This window comes from Chelonoidis abingdonii, chromosome 1 (assembly GCF_003597395.2).
Source record: "Chelonoidis abingdonii isolate Lonesome George chromosome 1, CheloAbing_2.0, whole genome shotgun sequence".
NCBI classification, from domain to species: domain Eukaryota; kingdom Metazoa; phylum Chordata; order Testudines; family Testudinidae; genus Chelonoidis; species Chelonoidis abingdonii.
Genome location: NC_133769.1, coordinates 369551878 through 369568385, shown reverse-complemented (window position 1 = coordinate 369568385; position 16508 = coordinate 369551878).

The following is a 16508-nucleotide window of genomic DNA, read 5'->3' as shown; positions in this document are numbered from 1 at the left end:
TAGTTTTGAGAATGCTTGCTGGAGATTTTGTAGGTGTTGGTCTCTGTCTGAGGGTAGAGCAGATGTGGTTGTACTCCAGTGCTTGGCTGTAGACAATAGATCGGTGATGTGCCTGGAATAGAAGCTGGAGGCATTGAAGGTAGGCATAGCAGTCGATAGGTTTTCAGTATAGGGTGGTGTTACTGTTTACCATCACTTATTTGCCCTGTGGTGTCTAGGAAGTGGACCTTCTGTGTAGGATTGGTCCAGGCTGAAGTGATGTGGGTGGAAGCTGTTGAAATTGTGGTGGAATTTTTCCAGAGTCTCCTTCCATGGGTCCAGATAATGAGAAGTCATCAATGCAGCATAGTGAGACGGGGGCGTGGTGGCGAGAGCTGAGGAAGATTGTTCCAGGTGACCATAAAATATTGGCATATTGTTAGGCCTGTGGTGCCATAGCGGTGCCACTGAACTGGAGATATATATGTCATCAAAATTGAAATAGTTGTGTGTGAGATAAGGAACGAGCTCAGCAACCAGTTGTGTGTGGCATCATCAGGGATACCTGTCCTGACAGCTTGTATTCCATCTGTGTGTGGGATGTTTGTGTAGAGGCCTACAGCCATGGTGGCTAGGATGGTCTGTTTTGGAGATGAGAATGCATTTAGTTTCCTCAGGAAATCAGTGTGTCACGGAAGATAGCTGGGGAGCGCTGGTGGCATAGGGTCTGAGTAGAGAGTCACATATCCAGATCAGTCCTTCAGTGGAGAGTGCCAATGCCCAAGATGATGGGGTGTCGAAGATTCCAGGTTATGGATTTTGGGGTAGTAGATAGAATAACCCCTGGTCGGGCTGCTGAGGGTATGTTGAGTTGTTCCGTGTGTTGCATAGGGGTGTCTGATGGTGCAGTTTCTAGGGCATTCCTCAGTCGGATCTGAGGAAGTGGCCTGTAGAATTTGGGTATTGGTGAGTTGTGTAGATCTTGGTAATTCAGCCACCTGTTATCTTGATGACAAAGCACCTCTTTATCAAGCCTCTTTGCTGATACGTCGGTGGTTTCTGAGGCTGTGGAATGGCAATTGCGTTCTTGCATGTTTTAGGTTATGAGCAGTAGCATGTTGTTTTTCCACAATTTCTGCCTGTGCAGTGCGCAGAATCAAACATTCAAGTATAGGTCCAGACTGTCAATTTCGACCCCCAGGATGAGTCCATCGTGGAGTTCATTCTTCTTGTGCTGTTGGTGGAGGGACCTGTGCTATCAGTGCGCTGTCATTGTTTGTCTGAAAAGTATTCTTGGGTCGGAGGGGGAATGATAGGCCTCCGATCGCCGCAGAAACTGTATCATTGTTTGGTGGGGTGGCAGGCAGACAGAAGAGTTCCCCAGATAGGAACAGATTTTTCTTCTGGGCTGAGTGTGTGGTTGGGATAGATTGACAATATTGCTGAGGAGTTAGGGGTACCATGGTTGTGGCCTCCATGTGGCAGGTAGGATTAGACAGCTTACAGTCCTTTTTCCTTTGCAGAGAGGTGAGTGAGTAATGCAGATGTCCTGTCTTATTCAGTGAAGTCCTTTGTATGGAAGGTTGGTTGTTATGAGAGTCACTCCAGGTTGGAGCAGCTTTTTATGTTTCCTGATTGCTGTATAGGATGCTGATCATGTGGTCCTAAGTTTTCTTTGATAGAGTATGGCATAATCTCTCATCTGTGGTCTGTATAGTAATGTGATAGCAGTGGATTTTACCTTAAGTCTATTTTGGTTATGTCCACCCGTTTGCATTGGAAAGGAAGTTATCTGTCTGTATTTGTTCAAGTTTTCTTCATGAAGTTGCTGGATTTCCACTCCATATCGGCAAATGCAGTGCCTTGATGGTTCAAGTATCAGGGGTAGCACGTGTTAGCCTGGATCTGTAAAAGCAGCAAGAACTGTGGCACCTTATAGACTCCAGACGTTTTGGAGCATGAGCCTTGTGGGTGATACCCATTTGTCGGATGCATGTAGTGGAATTTCACAGGCAGGTATTATATGAAAGCAAGAAGCAAGCTAGAGATAGCGAGGTTAGTTTAATCAGGGAGTGAGGTCTTGTCTAGCGTTGGTGTGTGAAAACCAGGGAGGAGAGACTAGCAAGCCTTCACAAGTCTTTTTCTAATCCTGAGCTGACTGGTGTCAATTTGCAGATGAACTGAAGCTCAGCAGTTTCTCTTGAAGTCTGGTCCTGAACGAACTCCACTGGCCATCATATACAGTCCCCCGCTAAACCCCTCAACACATCATCAGGGATCTACAACCCATCCTGGACAATGACCCACACTTTCACAGCCCTTGGGTGTAGGCCAGTCCTCGCCCACAGACAGCCTGCCTACTTGAAGCATATTCTCACCAATAAGTGCACACCGTACATCAGTAACTCTAGCTCAGGAACACAATCCATGCACAAACCTCGATGCCAATTTGCCCACATATCTACACCAGCGACACCATCACAGGACCTAACCAGATCAGCCACGCCATCACCGGTCCATTCTCCTGCACGTCCACCAATGTAATATATGCCATCATATGCCAGCATGCCTACTGCTATGTACATCGGCCAAATTGGACAGTCTCTACGGAAAGGATAAATGGACAAAATCAGATATTAGGAATGGCAATATACAAAAACCTGTAGGAGACACATTCAACCTCCCTGGCCACACTATAGCAGATCTTAAGGTGGCCATCCTGCAGCAAAAAACTTCAGGCCACCAGACTTCAAAGAGAAACTGCTGAGCTTCAGTTCATCGCAAATTTGACACCATCAGCTCAGGATAAACAAGACTGTGAATGGCTTGCCAACTACAAATCCAGTTTCTTCGTCCTTGGTTTTCACACCTCAGCTGCTAGAACGGTCATCATCCTCGCTGATGAACTACCTCGTTATCTCTAGCTTGCTTCTTGCTTTCATATATATACCTACCCCTGAAAATTTCCGCAACATGCATCCGACGAAGTGGGTATTCACCCACGAAGCTCATGCCTCCAAAACGTCTGTTAGTCTATAAGGTGCCACAGGATTCTTTTCTGCTTTTACAGATCCAGACTAACACGGCTACCCCTCTGATACTCTTCATACACAAAACATGCCATTTTTATTATTGAGATAAATGAATTAGGAAAAACTTTGACTCTACGAATGTCAATTCCATTTTTATGGCTCTGCATCAGGGGTGGCTCTATGTATTTTGTCGCCCCAAGAACAGGAGGCAGGCTGCCTTTGGCAGCTTGCCAGTGGGAGGTCTCTGGTCCCATGGATTTGGCGGCACGCCTGTGGGAGGTCCGTCAAAACCGTGGGACCAGCGGACCCTCCGCAGGCATGTCGCCAAAGGCAAGTTGCCTGCTGCCCTTGCGGCGACCGGCAGTGAGCCCCCCATGGCTTGCCGCCCCAGGCACGCGCTTGGTGTGCTGGTGCCTGGAGCCACCCCTGCTCTACATGCATCAATAATTCCTCCATGTTGTATTGAGGAAAACCTAAAAAGGCACCTGCAGGAAATACAAGTGTGGATTCCAGTTATCCATCATTGTTCCTCAATGCAATGAAAGCCAGGCTAGAGAGTTCATGCTGTAGGGACTTCCTCATGCACCCAGTTGCTCAAAATCTGAGAGTTGAAAATACCCAACCCTTTGCCAGGACAGGTACCATGGCAAGTATCCCAAATAGAATACATCCCAGGGAAAATATCTGGGTCTCACTGTTAGCAGCTCCATGAACATGGCTGCTCATTCGCAATAGTGGCTAAAACAAAGAGAATGTTCGGAAGACCACAGAATGGGATGGAGAATAACCTGCTCTGGATAAATGCTCAGTTTTGGTCACATAAGGACATAGCAGATAGAAAGCAGAGATCAGAGGCAGGCTCTGTGAATGTGAGAGGCTGCCGTACATGGACAGAGTGAAAAGTCGGTGACTGTTTATTTTAGAGAAGAAACAAAGAAGGGGACACTTGATAGAGGAGAACAAAATATAGAATGGAACCGATTACATGCAAATGTACAAGCAAAGAAGAGTTCCCAACCAGTAACCTCTAAAGACACTTAGCACTTGGAAAGGACATGTTATCCAAAGCTGAGGCAAATTATCAACAAAATGGATTGGGAGGAAAGAATTAGACAAAAAAATGGGAATGAAAATTGGGATTTCTTTAAGAAGAAATTATTACTTAGCTTCAAAGTGAAGATTCCACAGTCAAGAAAGCAGAGAACTTTGGACAAAAACCTGGTTCAATGGCAAAATACAGACAGCAATTAAGGTGTCAGGAGGAAAGCAACATGTAACAAAGAGAAAGGAAACTTGTTAATTTCGCAGAAAAAGTAGATGTGTTCAAGAAATATTTTTGTTTCAAAGCAGTAACAATTGTTTCACCTGAGGTGATGAAATGCTTTCCAGTGCATTAGCAGTCAAGGAGGATTTTAAACAGCATCGACAGTGCTAGATTAGAACTAGAAATATGAGTCACAAACTCCCAGATCAACCACACACCTCATTCAGAACGGGATGTAGGCAATCAGGCAGCATCAGAGACAAAGAAAAAAGGCAAACAGAGGACAGTTCTGTGTTAAATGTAAACTATAGCAAAATAAAGGGACAGTTTATTAAAATTTTTTGACAAGGTGAGGAAAAATGGAAAAAATCCTGGTACTGGATTAGTTAAAAAGAAAAAGTGGAGGAATATAATTAATACCAATTCACACCATGGTTTATGAAAAACATGTTTTCTCAAATAAACTCAATTTCATCCTTAATGAGAGGACATTTGGTTGATCAAGGGAATGATACAGATGCAATAGACTTTGATTTCTCTGAGGCATTGATTTAGTAGGAGAAAAATGTTCAGATAAAAATGAACACAATGCAATAGCAGGGAGTACATGTTAATGGACTAAAAACTGGAAAACTAACAGATCTCAGAAGTCAGTTATAGTGGGTCATTGTCAGGGAATGGAGGTGTTTCTAGTGGTATTCTGCAGGGATCAGTTTCAGGCCTGATGCTATTCAATATTTCATCAAAGATTTGGAAGGAAAAGAAAATCACTGCATACAAAATTGGTGGATGATGCAAAGATTCGCATATTGGTTACAGTGAGGAGAACAGGAAGGCATATTGATTGCTGTGGAGGGTTTGGTGAGCTGTTTCCGTGCAAACACAGTGCTATTTCAGTCAACTGTATAATTATCCTCTTGGAACTTGGAATTCGAGCCTGACCCACAGACTAGGGCATTATATTATGAAATGCAGGGACCTGAAAAGGATTAGGTAGTGACTGTGGAGAACCAACTATCATGAGCTCCCAGTGTGATGCTGTGCGGAAAGGGCTAATGTGATCCTTGGATGCATAACAAGGGAGCAGTGAGCTGGATTTTTAATTCTCCATATGGAATTGGTGAAACTGACTGCATGCAGTCCTGGCTTCCACATTTCCAAAAGGATGTTGAAAAAAATGGAAGGGTTCATCAAAAAACAACAACAAAAATAATTAGCCTGGAGAAAATGGCTCTGACAGTGAGAGTCTTAATGATCTTCATCTATTTATCTTATCAAAAAGACGATCAAATGAAGCTATCATGGGACGAAAACCTTGTTACTAATGGTCTCTGAAATCTAGCAGAGAGAGGCAGAGCAAGACACAGTGGCTGGAATAAGTTACCCTGAAGGTGATTACCTGTTGGAACACACTGCAAATGGAAGGTGGTGGATTCTCCAACTCCCCGTCATCTGCAGATCCAGACTGGATTCTTTTCTGGAAGATCTTCAGGGCTTTTCACACTGAAGCACTACAGTGGTGCTGCCGTAGACATTACTTACACTGACAGCAGGTTTTCTCCCATCAGCATAGGCAATCCACCTCCCTGAGAGATAGTAGCTAGGTAGATAGAAGAATTTTTCTGTTGACCTCATGCTGATAGTCTGATATAGCTATATCTCTCAGTGATGTGGATTGTTTTTGCTGTTTCAAAAATATGAAAATGCAAAATGCAATGTTAAGTTGCATTATCAGAGGCATATGAGACGTGATATTACCACCTTATTCATAGCTCATTAGACCTCATCTGGAGTACTGTGCCCAGTTTGGTTACATGCTATAAAAAGAATGTGGAAAGAACAAGAGTACTTGTGCACTTAGAGACTAAAAATTTATTTCAGCATGAGCTTTAGTGAGCTACAGCTCACTCTTTCAGATGCACAGAATGGAACACACAGGGCTTGGCTACACTCACACTTTACAGCGCTGCAAATTGTTGCGCTCAGGGGTGTGAAAACATGCTCACCCCGAAAAGGATGTGTTTACGTTCAGCAGGGAGAGCTCTCTCCCAGCGCTACACTCTGACCACACTCCCACTTCAAAACGCTGCGCGGGAGCGCTTTAAAATTCCGAGTGTAGCCATACCCACAGACAGGAGATAGTATACATACAAGAGAACATGAAAAGATGGAAGTATGCATACCAACCAGGAAGAGTCTAATCAATTGAGATGAGCTACCTCAGCAGGGGAAAAACCTTTGAAGTGATAATTGAGATGACCCATAGAAGGTGTGAGAAGACTTAACACAGGGATAAGATTCAATTAGTGTAATGACCCAGCCATTCCAGTCTCTGTTAAGGCCTGAGTTAATTGTGTCTAATTGCATATATAATTTAGAGTTCAGCAGTCTCTCTTTGGAGTCTATTTTTGAAGTTTTTTGGTTGCAAACTGCCACCTTCAAGTCTGTCCTGAGTGCTTAGAGAGGTGAAGTGTTCTCCCACTGGTTTTTGAACGTTATGATTCCTAATGTCAGATTTGTGTCCATTTATTCTTTTGCGAAGAGACTGTCCGGTCTGGCCAATGTACATGCAGAGGGCATGCTGGCACATGATGGCATATATCACATTGGTAGAGTGCAGGTGAATGAGCCCCTGATATCGTGGTTGATCTGATTAGTCCTATGATGGTGTCACTTTAATCGATATGTGGACAGAACTGGCATCAGGCTTTGTTGCAAGGATAGGTTCCTGGGTTAGTGTTTATGTTGTATGGGTGCGGCTGCTGGTGAGCATTTGTTTCAGGTTGGAGGCTGTCTACGAGCGAGGATGTCCTGTCTCCCAGGATCTGGGAGAGTGGGAATGGCTGGTCATTACATTAATTGAATCTATTTCCCTGTGTTAAGTTCTCCCACACTTCTATGGTCCTCTTAATTATCACTTCAAAAGTATTTTTTCCCTGCTGACGATAGCTCATCTCAATTGATTAGACTCTTCCTGTTGGTATGCATACTTCCATCTTTTCATGTTCTCTGAATGTATAATCTCCTGTCTGTGTGTTCCATTCTGGGCATTTGAAGAAGTGAGCTGTAGCTCACGAAAGCTCATGCTGAAATAAATTTGTAGTCTCTAAAGTGCCACAAGTACTCTTGTTCTTTTTGCAGAGACGGACTAACACGCTGCTACTCTGAAACCTGTCATTTGAAAGGATGTAGACTAACTGGAAAGATCTAGTGACAAAGATAATCAGAGAGAGGGAGTACAAGCCATATGAGCAAGCGAAGAGATCAGTTTATGTTTATTCCAAAAAAGTAGATTAAGAGAGGACACAATAGCAGTGTTGTAAACTTGAAAGACTTCCATAAAAATGTGGAGGAAAGTTGTTCTCTCTTGCCTCAAAGCTCAGGAAAGAGGACAATGGGTCAAACCACAGCATAGAAGATTTAGGTGAAATCTTTCTAACTTAAGAACAGTAGGACAAAGAACAGATGACTGGAAGGTAGTTTCGATCTCCTTCGCTGAAGGTTTTCCAAAGGAAGCAGATAACTATCTATCTGGATGACTAAAAACTCAACAAATCCTTCATTTTAGCAGGGGTCAGATTAGATGACCCTTGTGGTCCCTTTTAACCCTATGAAATATGAGTCTGTAATCTAGTAATCTAGTGTAGACCAAGTCTTAGTTAAACACAAGTCACGGAGCTCAATATGGAAGCAACTGGGTGAAAGGTAATGGCCTGTGTTATACAGGAGGTCAAATTGGATGCTCTTATGGTCCCTTATGACCTTAAACCCAATCAATTTATCGATAAAGAAAGTAGATCAGACATTTATATTTACTGTGTATCATAATATACAAACAAGGGAACATGGAATTATGCTGAAAGTCTGAACATATAACATTGAGAAAAGAAAATTGTTTACATAATCCATATTTAGCTTGTGGAACTCCTTGCCACCGTCATTATTGGAAAGAAGAACCTAGCCAGATGGGATTCACAAATGGATTGGCCATTATGGATCGTGCTGACAACACCAACTTTAATTAAGACTTCTGACACCTTCAATTAGGAGACCTCATTTTCAGTTGCTTATAAGTTTGCCAAACCTTAACCTTTTGGACTGAAATTTCTCACCCTGGATGACTGCATATGGCTGAATTGTTTGTTGAAATTTTCAAGCATAGAAGTACAGCAAATTTCATGAATTATGTTAGAAGTCATGTCTCGCTCATGTTAAAAAATTCTTATAATTGTTCCAGTGAAGATCCCGAGCACCTGCATGCTTTCCAGCAGATAAAGTCAGGTAAGAGTTTCCCCCTCTCCTTACACCCATTAACTAGCAGAGCCCTGAAATTTAAGAGGAGGATGACAATGTCTGTACATTAACACATTGCTCGATCCTGAGGTCTTTATTCAGTTCTTACTTCAAGGGAATTTTGATTCAGTGGCGCTTGAGCAAACTATGGGCTACAACCTCAGAATTTGGTCTTTGTATCGCACATCCACTAACACGTTTCATCCTGAAGGATCCCCTGTGCCATTGAAATGCAGCCACATTTGGGTTGGAAGTCATCAGCCATGGGGACACAGCAAAGAGGGACATTCTGGCCCATGATACTGGAGCAAGCTCATGTCTTGTGGTAAGGGCCCAAGTATGTTCAATGTCTGTGCAGAGTGGAAAAGGCCCCAGACTTACTCTCTCTCTCTCTCATCTCGTCCATGTTGCACTGGATTTGTCGAGAAGGTGAGCTCCTCTGCAAGAGATAAGTAGCTGTGAATTCTGAGACAGATGTGTCTTCCCTGTGAATCCCCCTCAGATAGTGGTGTCTTACATCTGTCCCATTCCAGCATCTGCAGCAACATTGTGCACTGAGAACTGATACCGGGATTTGCATTGTTATAATATAGCTCTGTGCAATCCCAGTGGGGTTCACACAGCCTCTAGAGGAGAAGAGGCATCTGGATGTAAACAGGCTAGAGAAAAGCCTGTCTGTGCTTCTGTGCTGTTTATCCAGATTTATCAGTAAACAGTAATTAAGGGACCTTCCCCAGGGAGATGAGAACTATTGGGCTCTGTGCTGAGTCAGAGAGGAATTGGCTGCTCTGTCCATTTGTGTATACTGAAAAAAATTATAGTTGATTATCAAGAAAACTAGGATTAATGTTAACTCTCCATAGGGTCTGTTACCCTGTACACGCCAGGGTGGTTGGGGTGTGGATGGGGTGGAAGCTGGATGGTGTGTGGATGGGGATGGTGCTGGATGGGGTGTGGATGGGGTGGAAGCTGGAGAAAGACGACTAAGGGGAAATATGAGCAGTTTCTGCAGGCACATAGAGCTGTCTAAGGGATCAAAGATCACTAATACTCCTCAGGATCATTTCATTGAAGGATAGCGAATGGGAACATATCCCCATTATAGAGACAGGTAAACTGAGGGATAAAGTATCAGAGGGGTAGCCGTGTTAGTCTGGATCTGTAAAAGCAGCAAAGAATCCTGTGGCACCTTATAGACTTACAGACGTTTTGGAGCATGAGCTTTCGTGGGTGAATACTCATTTCGTCAAATGCATGTGACAAAGTGGGTATTCACCTATGAAAGCTCATGCTCCAAAATGTCTGTTACTCTATAAGGTGCCACAGGATTCTTTGCTGCTCTGAGGGATAAAGAGACATGACTTAGCCAAGTTCACATAATGAATCACAACAGAACTCAGAAGTCCAGAGTTCTTTGCCTGTTACCACGGTATCTCTGCGGGTAACTGAGCGCATGATAAGAGGGAAACGGACTCATGGTCTAGCAGGGCCTCTGCATTGTGTTGTTTTGAGGGACTTCCCTTGTGTGCAGCCTGGAAGTGGAGCACTGCTGAGCCCTTGGGCGCACCAATCTCAGCCCCCTATTATATGGTGAGGTTATGAGAAGCTGTAATCCACGTCTTCCACTTACACAGCCATAAATTCACAGGGATCCACCCAGCTGCAGTTACATGAATGATTTCACTAGTCACTCATAAACCAGCAATAGTGGGGTTCTAGCCAGTTCCCCGCAGCTCTCCAGCCTACGACCCAGAGCTGTGTCATATTGTCCTGGTCAGAAGTTTGAGCAGTGTAAGTTTATAACCCAGCATGCCCCTCCCTCAATGTGGAGAGGGCAATGCACCAGTCCCTCTTCCTGAGACCCTGAGGGCTTTGGCTTCTTTGACCATGGGTTGCTGTTCAAGGAAGAAGGACTGCGAAGCAGAGATGGGGTCCACCTATTAAGGAAGAAGAAGAGCATATTTGTAAACATACTGGCTAATCTAGTGAGGAGGGCTTTAAACTAGGTTTAAAGGGGGCAGGAGACCAAAGCCCACAGGTAAGTCAAACACAGAGAGGCCTGAGAGAAAGTTTAGAACCTGGGGGGACAAGACAGAACTGGGTGGGGGGAATCAAATCAGTATCTTAAATGTCTGTATACTAATGCCAAAAGTATGGGGAGTAAGCAGGAAGAATTCATAATGCTAGTAAAGGAACACACCTGTGACATACTTGGCATCACAGAGACTTGGTGGAGTAATACACTGACTGTAATATTGGTATAGAAAGGTATAAGTTGCTCAGGAAGAACAGGCAGGGAAAAAAGGGAGGAGGGATGCGTAATATATTATGAATGTATACACTTGATCTGAGGTTGAGATGGAAATAGGAGACATACTTGTCAAAAGTCTCTTGGTAAGGATAAAAGGGGTAAAAAAGAAAGGTGATATCATGGTAAGGGTCTACTACAGATCACCTAACCAGGAAGAAGACATGGATGAGGCTTTTTAAACAACTAACAAAATCATCCAAAGCACAGGATGTGGTCGTGTTTTGGGCACTTCAACTACCCAGACATCTGCTGGGAAAATAACACAGCAGGGAACAGATTATCCAATAAGTTCTCGGAATGTATTGGAGACATTTTTTTTTAATCTAGAAGGTGGAGAAAGCTACTGGGGGAGAGGTTATTCTAGATTTGATTTTGACACATAGGGAGGAACTAGTTGAGAATTTGAAAGTGGAAGGTGGCTTGGATGAAAGTGACTTTGAAATGATAGAGTTCATGATTCTAAGGAATGGTTGGAGGAAAACAGCAAACTCAAGTAAATGTTTTCAATTGTTTTTCCTCTTAGACTTGCTTCCCATGTGATCTTACCTACCAACTCCCTGAGTTTTCTAAAGCCTGCCTTCTTCATATCCATGGAACAAGAACAAACTATTCCACTGAGTAGGAAAGATAGGACATATGGCAAGAGACCATCCTGGCTTAACTTGAATCATTTTGAATATCTAAAAATCAAAAAAGAGTCCTACAAAAAGTGGAAACTAGATCATTTTACAAAGGATTAATATAAACAAAAAACACAAGTATGTAGGGGTAAAATTAGAAAGGCCAAGGCACAGAGCAAGATTAAATCAGCTAGAGACATAAAGGGTAACAAGAAAACATTCTACAAATACAATAGAAGCAAGCTGAAGACCAAGGACAAGGTAGGCCCATTACTCAATAAAGTGGGAAAAAGCAATAACAGAAAATGTGGAAATGGCAGAGGTGCTCAATCACTTCTTTATTTCGGTTTTTACCAATAAGGTTGATGGTGATTGTTCATCTAACATAGTGAATGCCAGTGCAAATGAGATAGGATCAGAGGCTAAAATAGGGAAAGAACAAGTTAAAAATTACTTAGACAAGTTATATGTCTTCAAGTCATCAGGGCCTGATGGAATGCACACTCAAGGAGCTGACTTAGGAGATATTTGAACCTTTAACTATCATCTTTGAAAAGTAATGGAAGAAGAGAGAGATTGCAGAAGACTGGAAAGGAGCACATATAGTACCTACCTATACAAAGGGAAATAAGGGCAACCCAGAGAATTACAGACCAGTCAGTTTAACTTCTGTACCCAGAAAGGAAATGGACCAAATAATTAAGGATTCCACTTGCAACATCTAGAAGATAATAAGGTGATAAATAATAGTCAGCATGGATTTGTCAAGAACAAATCATGTCAAGTTAACCTAATAGTTTTCTTTAACAGAATAACAAGCCTTATGGATAGGGGGCAAGCAGTAGATGTGGTATACTGAGACTTAAGTAAGCCTTTTGATACAGTCTTGCATGACCTTCTCATTAAGAAACTGGGAAAACAGAACCTAGATTTATCTGCTATAAGGTGAGTGCATAACTGGTTGGAAAACCATTCTCAGAGAGTAGTTATCAATGATTCACAGTCATGCTGGAAGGGCATAATGAGTGCGGTTCTGCAAGGACCAGTCCTGGGCACGGTTCTGTTCCATAACCCCATCAGTGATTTAGATAAAGGCATAGAGAAGACACTTACAAATTTTGCAGATGTTACCAAACTGAGAGGAGTTGCAAGTGCTTTGGAGGATAGGATGAACATTCAGAACTATCTGGACAAACTGGAGAAATGGTCTGAGGTAAATAGGATAAAATTCAGTAAGGACAAATGCAAATTACTGCACTGAGGGAGGAACAATCAGTTGCACACATACAAAATTGGAAATGACGGCCTAGGACGGAGTACTGCAAAAAGGGATCTAGGGGTCATAGTGGACCACAAGCTAAATATGAGTCAACAGTGTAACACTGTTGCAAAACAAAGCAAACATCATTCTGGGATATATTAGCAGGAGTGTTGTAAGCAAGAGAGGAGAAGTAGTTCTTCTAGTCTACTCCATGCTGTTCAGGCCTCTACTGAAATATTGTGTCCAGTTGTGGGCACCACATTTCAGGAAAGATGTGGACAAATTGGAGAAAGTCCAGCGAAGAACAACAAAAATGATTGAAGGTCTAGAAAACTTGATCTATGAGAGAAGATTGAAAGAACTGGGTTTGTTTAGTCTAGAAAAGAGAAGACCAAGAGGGGACACAATGAAAGTTTTCAAGTACCTAGAGGGTGATTACAAGGAGGAGAGAGAAAAATTATTCTCTTTTACCTGTGATGATATGACAAGTAATGGGCTTAAATTGCCACAAGGGGGGTTTAGGTTGGATATTAGGAAAAATTTCCTAATTGTCAGGTTCATAATCATTAGAATAAATTGCCTAGAGAGGTTGTGGAATCTCCGCTGTCTAATATAAGGAGTGTAAGTAACTCTCTGTGCACAATCTAAAATCCCTCTTTCAGAGGGCACCAAGTCTTTACTGTAAGGTTAAGAAAGTAGGTACACTGGCTTGATGCTGACCAAGGACCTTAATAGGGGAAGATACTTTCAAAACATTGGGGCGCAGGTTGGAGGCTTTTTGTTTGTCTCTTGCTTTTGGTGGGGTCCGCTCTTGGATAAGAGGGACCAGAGCATCATACGGCTCTCCATCTTCTGATAAGTCTCTCATTATTTCGACCTTGTATAACAGCCAGGTAGGTGATTAGTTTATCATTGTTTTCCACTTGTGATTTTCCTTTGCTAGGAGGGGTTATCCCTCTTTTTTGATTAACTTTGAACTAAGCTAGAAGGGTCCTCTGGGCTTTTTGATCTGAATTCCCTGTCAGTCATTTTCCATCCTGATTTTACAGATGATTTTACATTTTCTTCTTAAATAAAATTCTTTTTTAAGAAACTGATTGAGTTTTCTTGTCAGAGACCCAGGCTTGGGTCGTTGTTACTTTGTTAACAATTTTGTAGGTTTATTCTCAAGAAACGTTCTCCAAGCCCAAAGACCAAGCCATGCCAGGTCATATAAGTCAGATCTTTACCACAACATGCTGTTGCCATCCTTTAGGATCTAAAATCTAAGTTTTATTACATAAAAGAAAGAATCTGATGAGATTAAATTGGTTAAATGATAGGCAATACTACGCAATTGCAAATGGAATCACTCACATACATAGAACAATAGTTCAGGCTGATGGATTTGATGAGTTTAAACCATCAGTTCTGGAGTACAAACTCCCAGCTTAGATAGGTTATTCAGTCCTTTGTTCAGGCTTCCTCCAGTGCTCTGAGCAGGATTGAGATAAATGGAAGTTCCATGGCCTTTTATATAGGCTCTGCCATTGAAGACCTGTCTTAAACAGTAAGATTAATAGCACGAAGTACTTTATATTCTTTAACTATAAAGGGCTTAACAAGTTCGTAGGCCTGGCGATCACTTGACTGGCGACCAATCAGGGACAGGTCTTTCAAATCTGTGAGGAGGGAGTTCTGTGTGTGCTGTTAGTTTTTGGTTGTTGTTCACTTGGGGTCAGAGGACCAGACGTGAACAGGTTCTTTCAATCTCCTGATAATGCTTTCTAAGTTGAAATAGTGAGTACTCGGTAGATAAGGCGGTTAGGCTTATGTTTGTTTTCTTTATTTGCAAATGTGCATTTGGCTGGAAGGAGTTTTAATGTGTATATGTCTGAAGGAGTAAGATTGGTATTTTGCTGAAATAGATTTATTGTACTTGTATATTGGGTGGGCTTTCCCAGTGTCCTATAGCTGAAAGACCCTGTACCTTATTCCATTTTAATTACAGATATGTTTCTCTCTCGTTATTAAAGTTTTTGTTTAAGAACCTATTGTTTTTTTTTTTATTCTGGTGAGCCAGGGGACAGCGTCGGATTCACGGAATTGATGGGGAGAAAGAGTGAAGGGGGAGGAAGGCAATTTCTCTATTTCTTTCTGATGTCAGGATTACTGTCTTCCTCAGGGAAGGTCTGGGAGGAGAGAGAAGAGAGAGAGGTGAATTTTCTCTCTGTTTTGTGATTCAAGGAGTTTGAATCACAAGTGCATTTCCAGGGTGACCAGGAGGGAAGCCTGGGAGAGGGCAATGGTGGGGGAAAGGTTGACTTTTCCTTGTGTTAAGATCCAGAGGGTCTGGGTCTGGGGGGTCCCCAGGCAAGGTTTTGGGGGGACCAGAGTGTACCAGGCACTGGAATTCCTGGTTGGTGGCAGCGCTACAGGTTCTAAGCTGGTAATTAAGCTTAGAGGAATTCATGCTGGTACCCCATCTTTTGGACGCTAAGGTTCAGAGTAGGGATTTGTACCATGAAAACACCCCTTTGTGGAGAATCACAGCAACAAGATGGAGTTTGGAGTCACATGGGCAAGTCACATGTCCATGCATGACTTGGTTCTTTACAGTTACAGCAGCCATTGCTCACATGCTACCTCGAACATCCCCAAAGAGGCTCTTCATATGTGGATTGGAGTCTCCCAAGGTTCATTGTCAGCTAAGCGTTTCTTGATTGGGCACTTAATCTGAAGAATCCCTTCTCAATAAAGTGGCCAAATGCTTCACTGGTGTTGCTTAGAATCAAAGATATTGAGATACAGGTACATAGCCAATATTCATAACTTTAAATACAAACATGATACACCCATACAGACAGCATAACCATAACCAGCAAATTACAACCTTTTTATAGACACCCTACTTGACCTCCTTTGTATCCGATTTGGTGTAACTGTAGGACCTTGGTTGCAACAATGATCTATATGGTCATAGTTCATGTCAATAACATCACAATAATGCAAGTTAGTGAATATAATAGAGGTAAGCTGGCCCACTGAGCTAAAGCTGGCCCACTGGGCTACCAAGGCCAGAAGGCAACTTTGTGATAACCTACTCTATTTGCCTGTCTATCACAGACCAGAGACCTGCCCCAAAATAAATCCTAGAGCAGAGCTCTTAGAACAACATCCTGCCTTGATTAAACAGTTCTTGGTAAATTGTTCCAATGGTTAATTATCCTCATTGTTTAAAGAATTACACCTTAGTTCCAGTCTGATACTGTCTAGTGGATCTTGTTATAACTTTCTCTGCTAGATTGAACAGCTCATTGTTAAATGTTTGTTCCTCATGAAGGTACTTATGTAACCCACAAGCATCCTGGATATAGTGTTCTGTCCCATCTAGTGGCACCAAGGCCACTTAGTAAGAGAGTTAAATCAATCTGCTCTACAGCCTTAGCTAAGAAGCAGCTGGCTTTTAGCTAATGCATTAGAGGCTCATGCACTAAGCTCCATGGGCCCCAGGTTTGATCCCATCCCAGAACACTGGGGTCTGTTGGCATTACAAGTGAGGGCTCATCTGGGATTTCAACTCAGAAGTCTCTGGAGCTCAGGACATGCTTCCTCAGCTAGGGAAAGTGTGTAACCCACATACCTTCTGGGCATGATGTTCTGTCCCATCTAGTGGAAACGAGACCACTTAGTGAGAGAGATAAAATGAGTCTGCTCTCCAGTTTTAGCTAAGAAGGAGTTGGCTTTTAGCTCATGCAGTCGAGGCTCA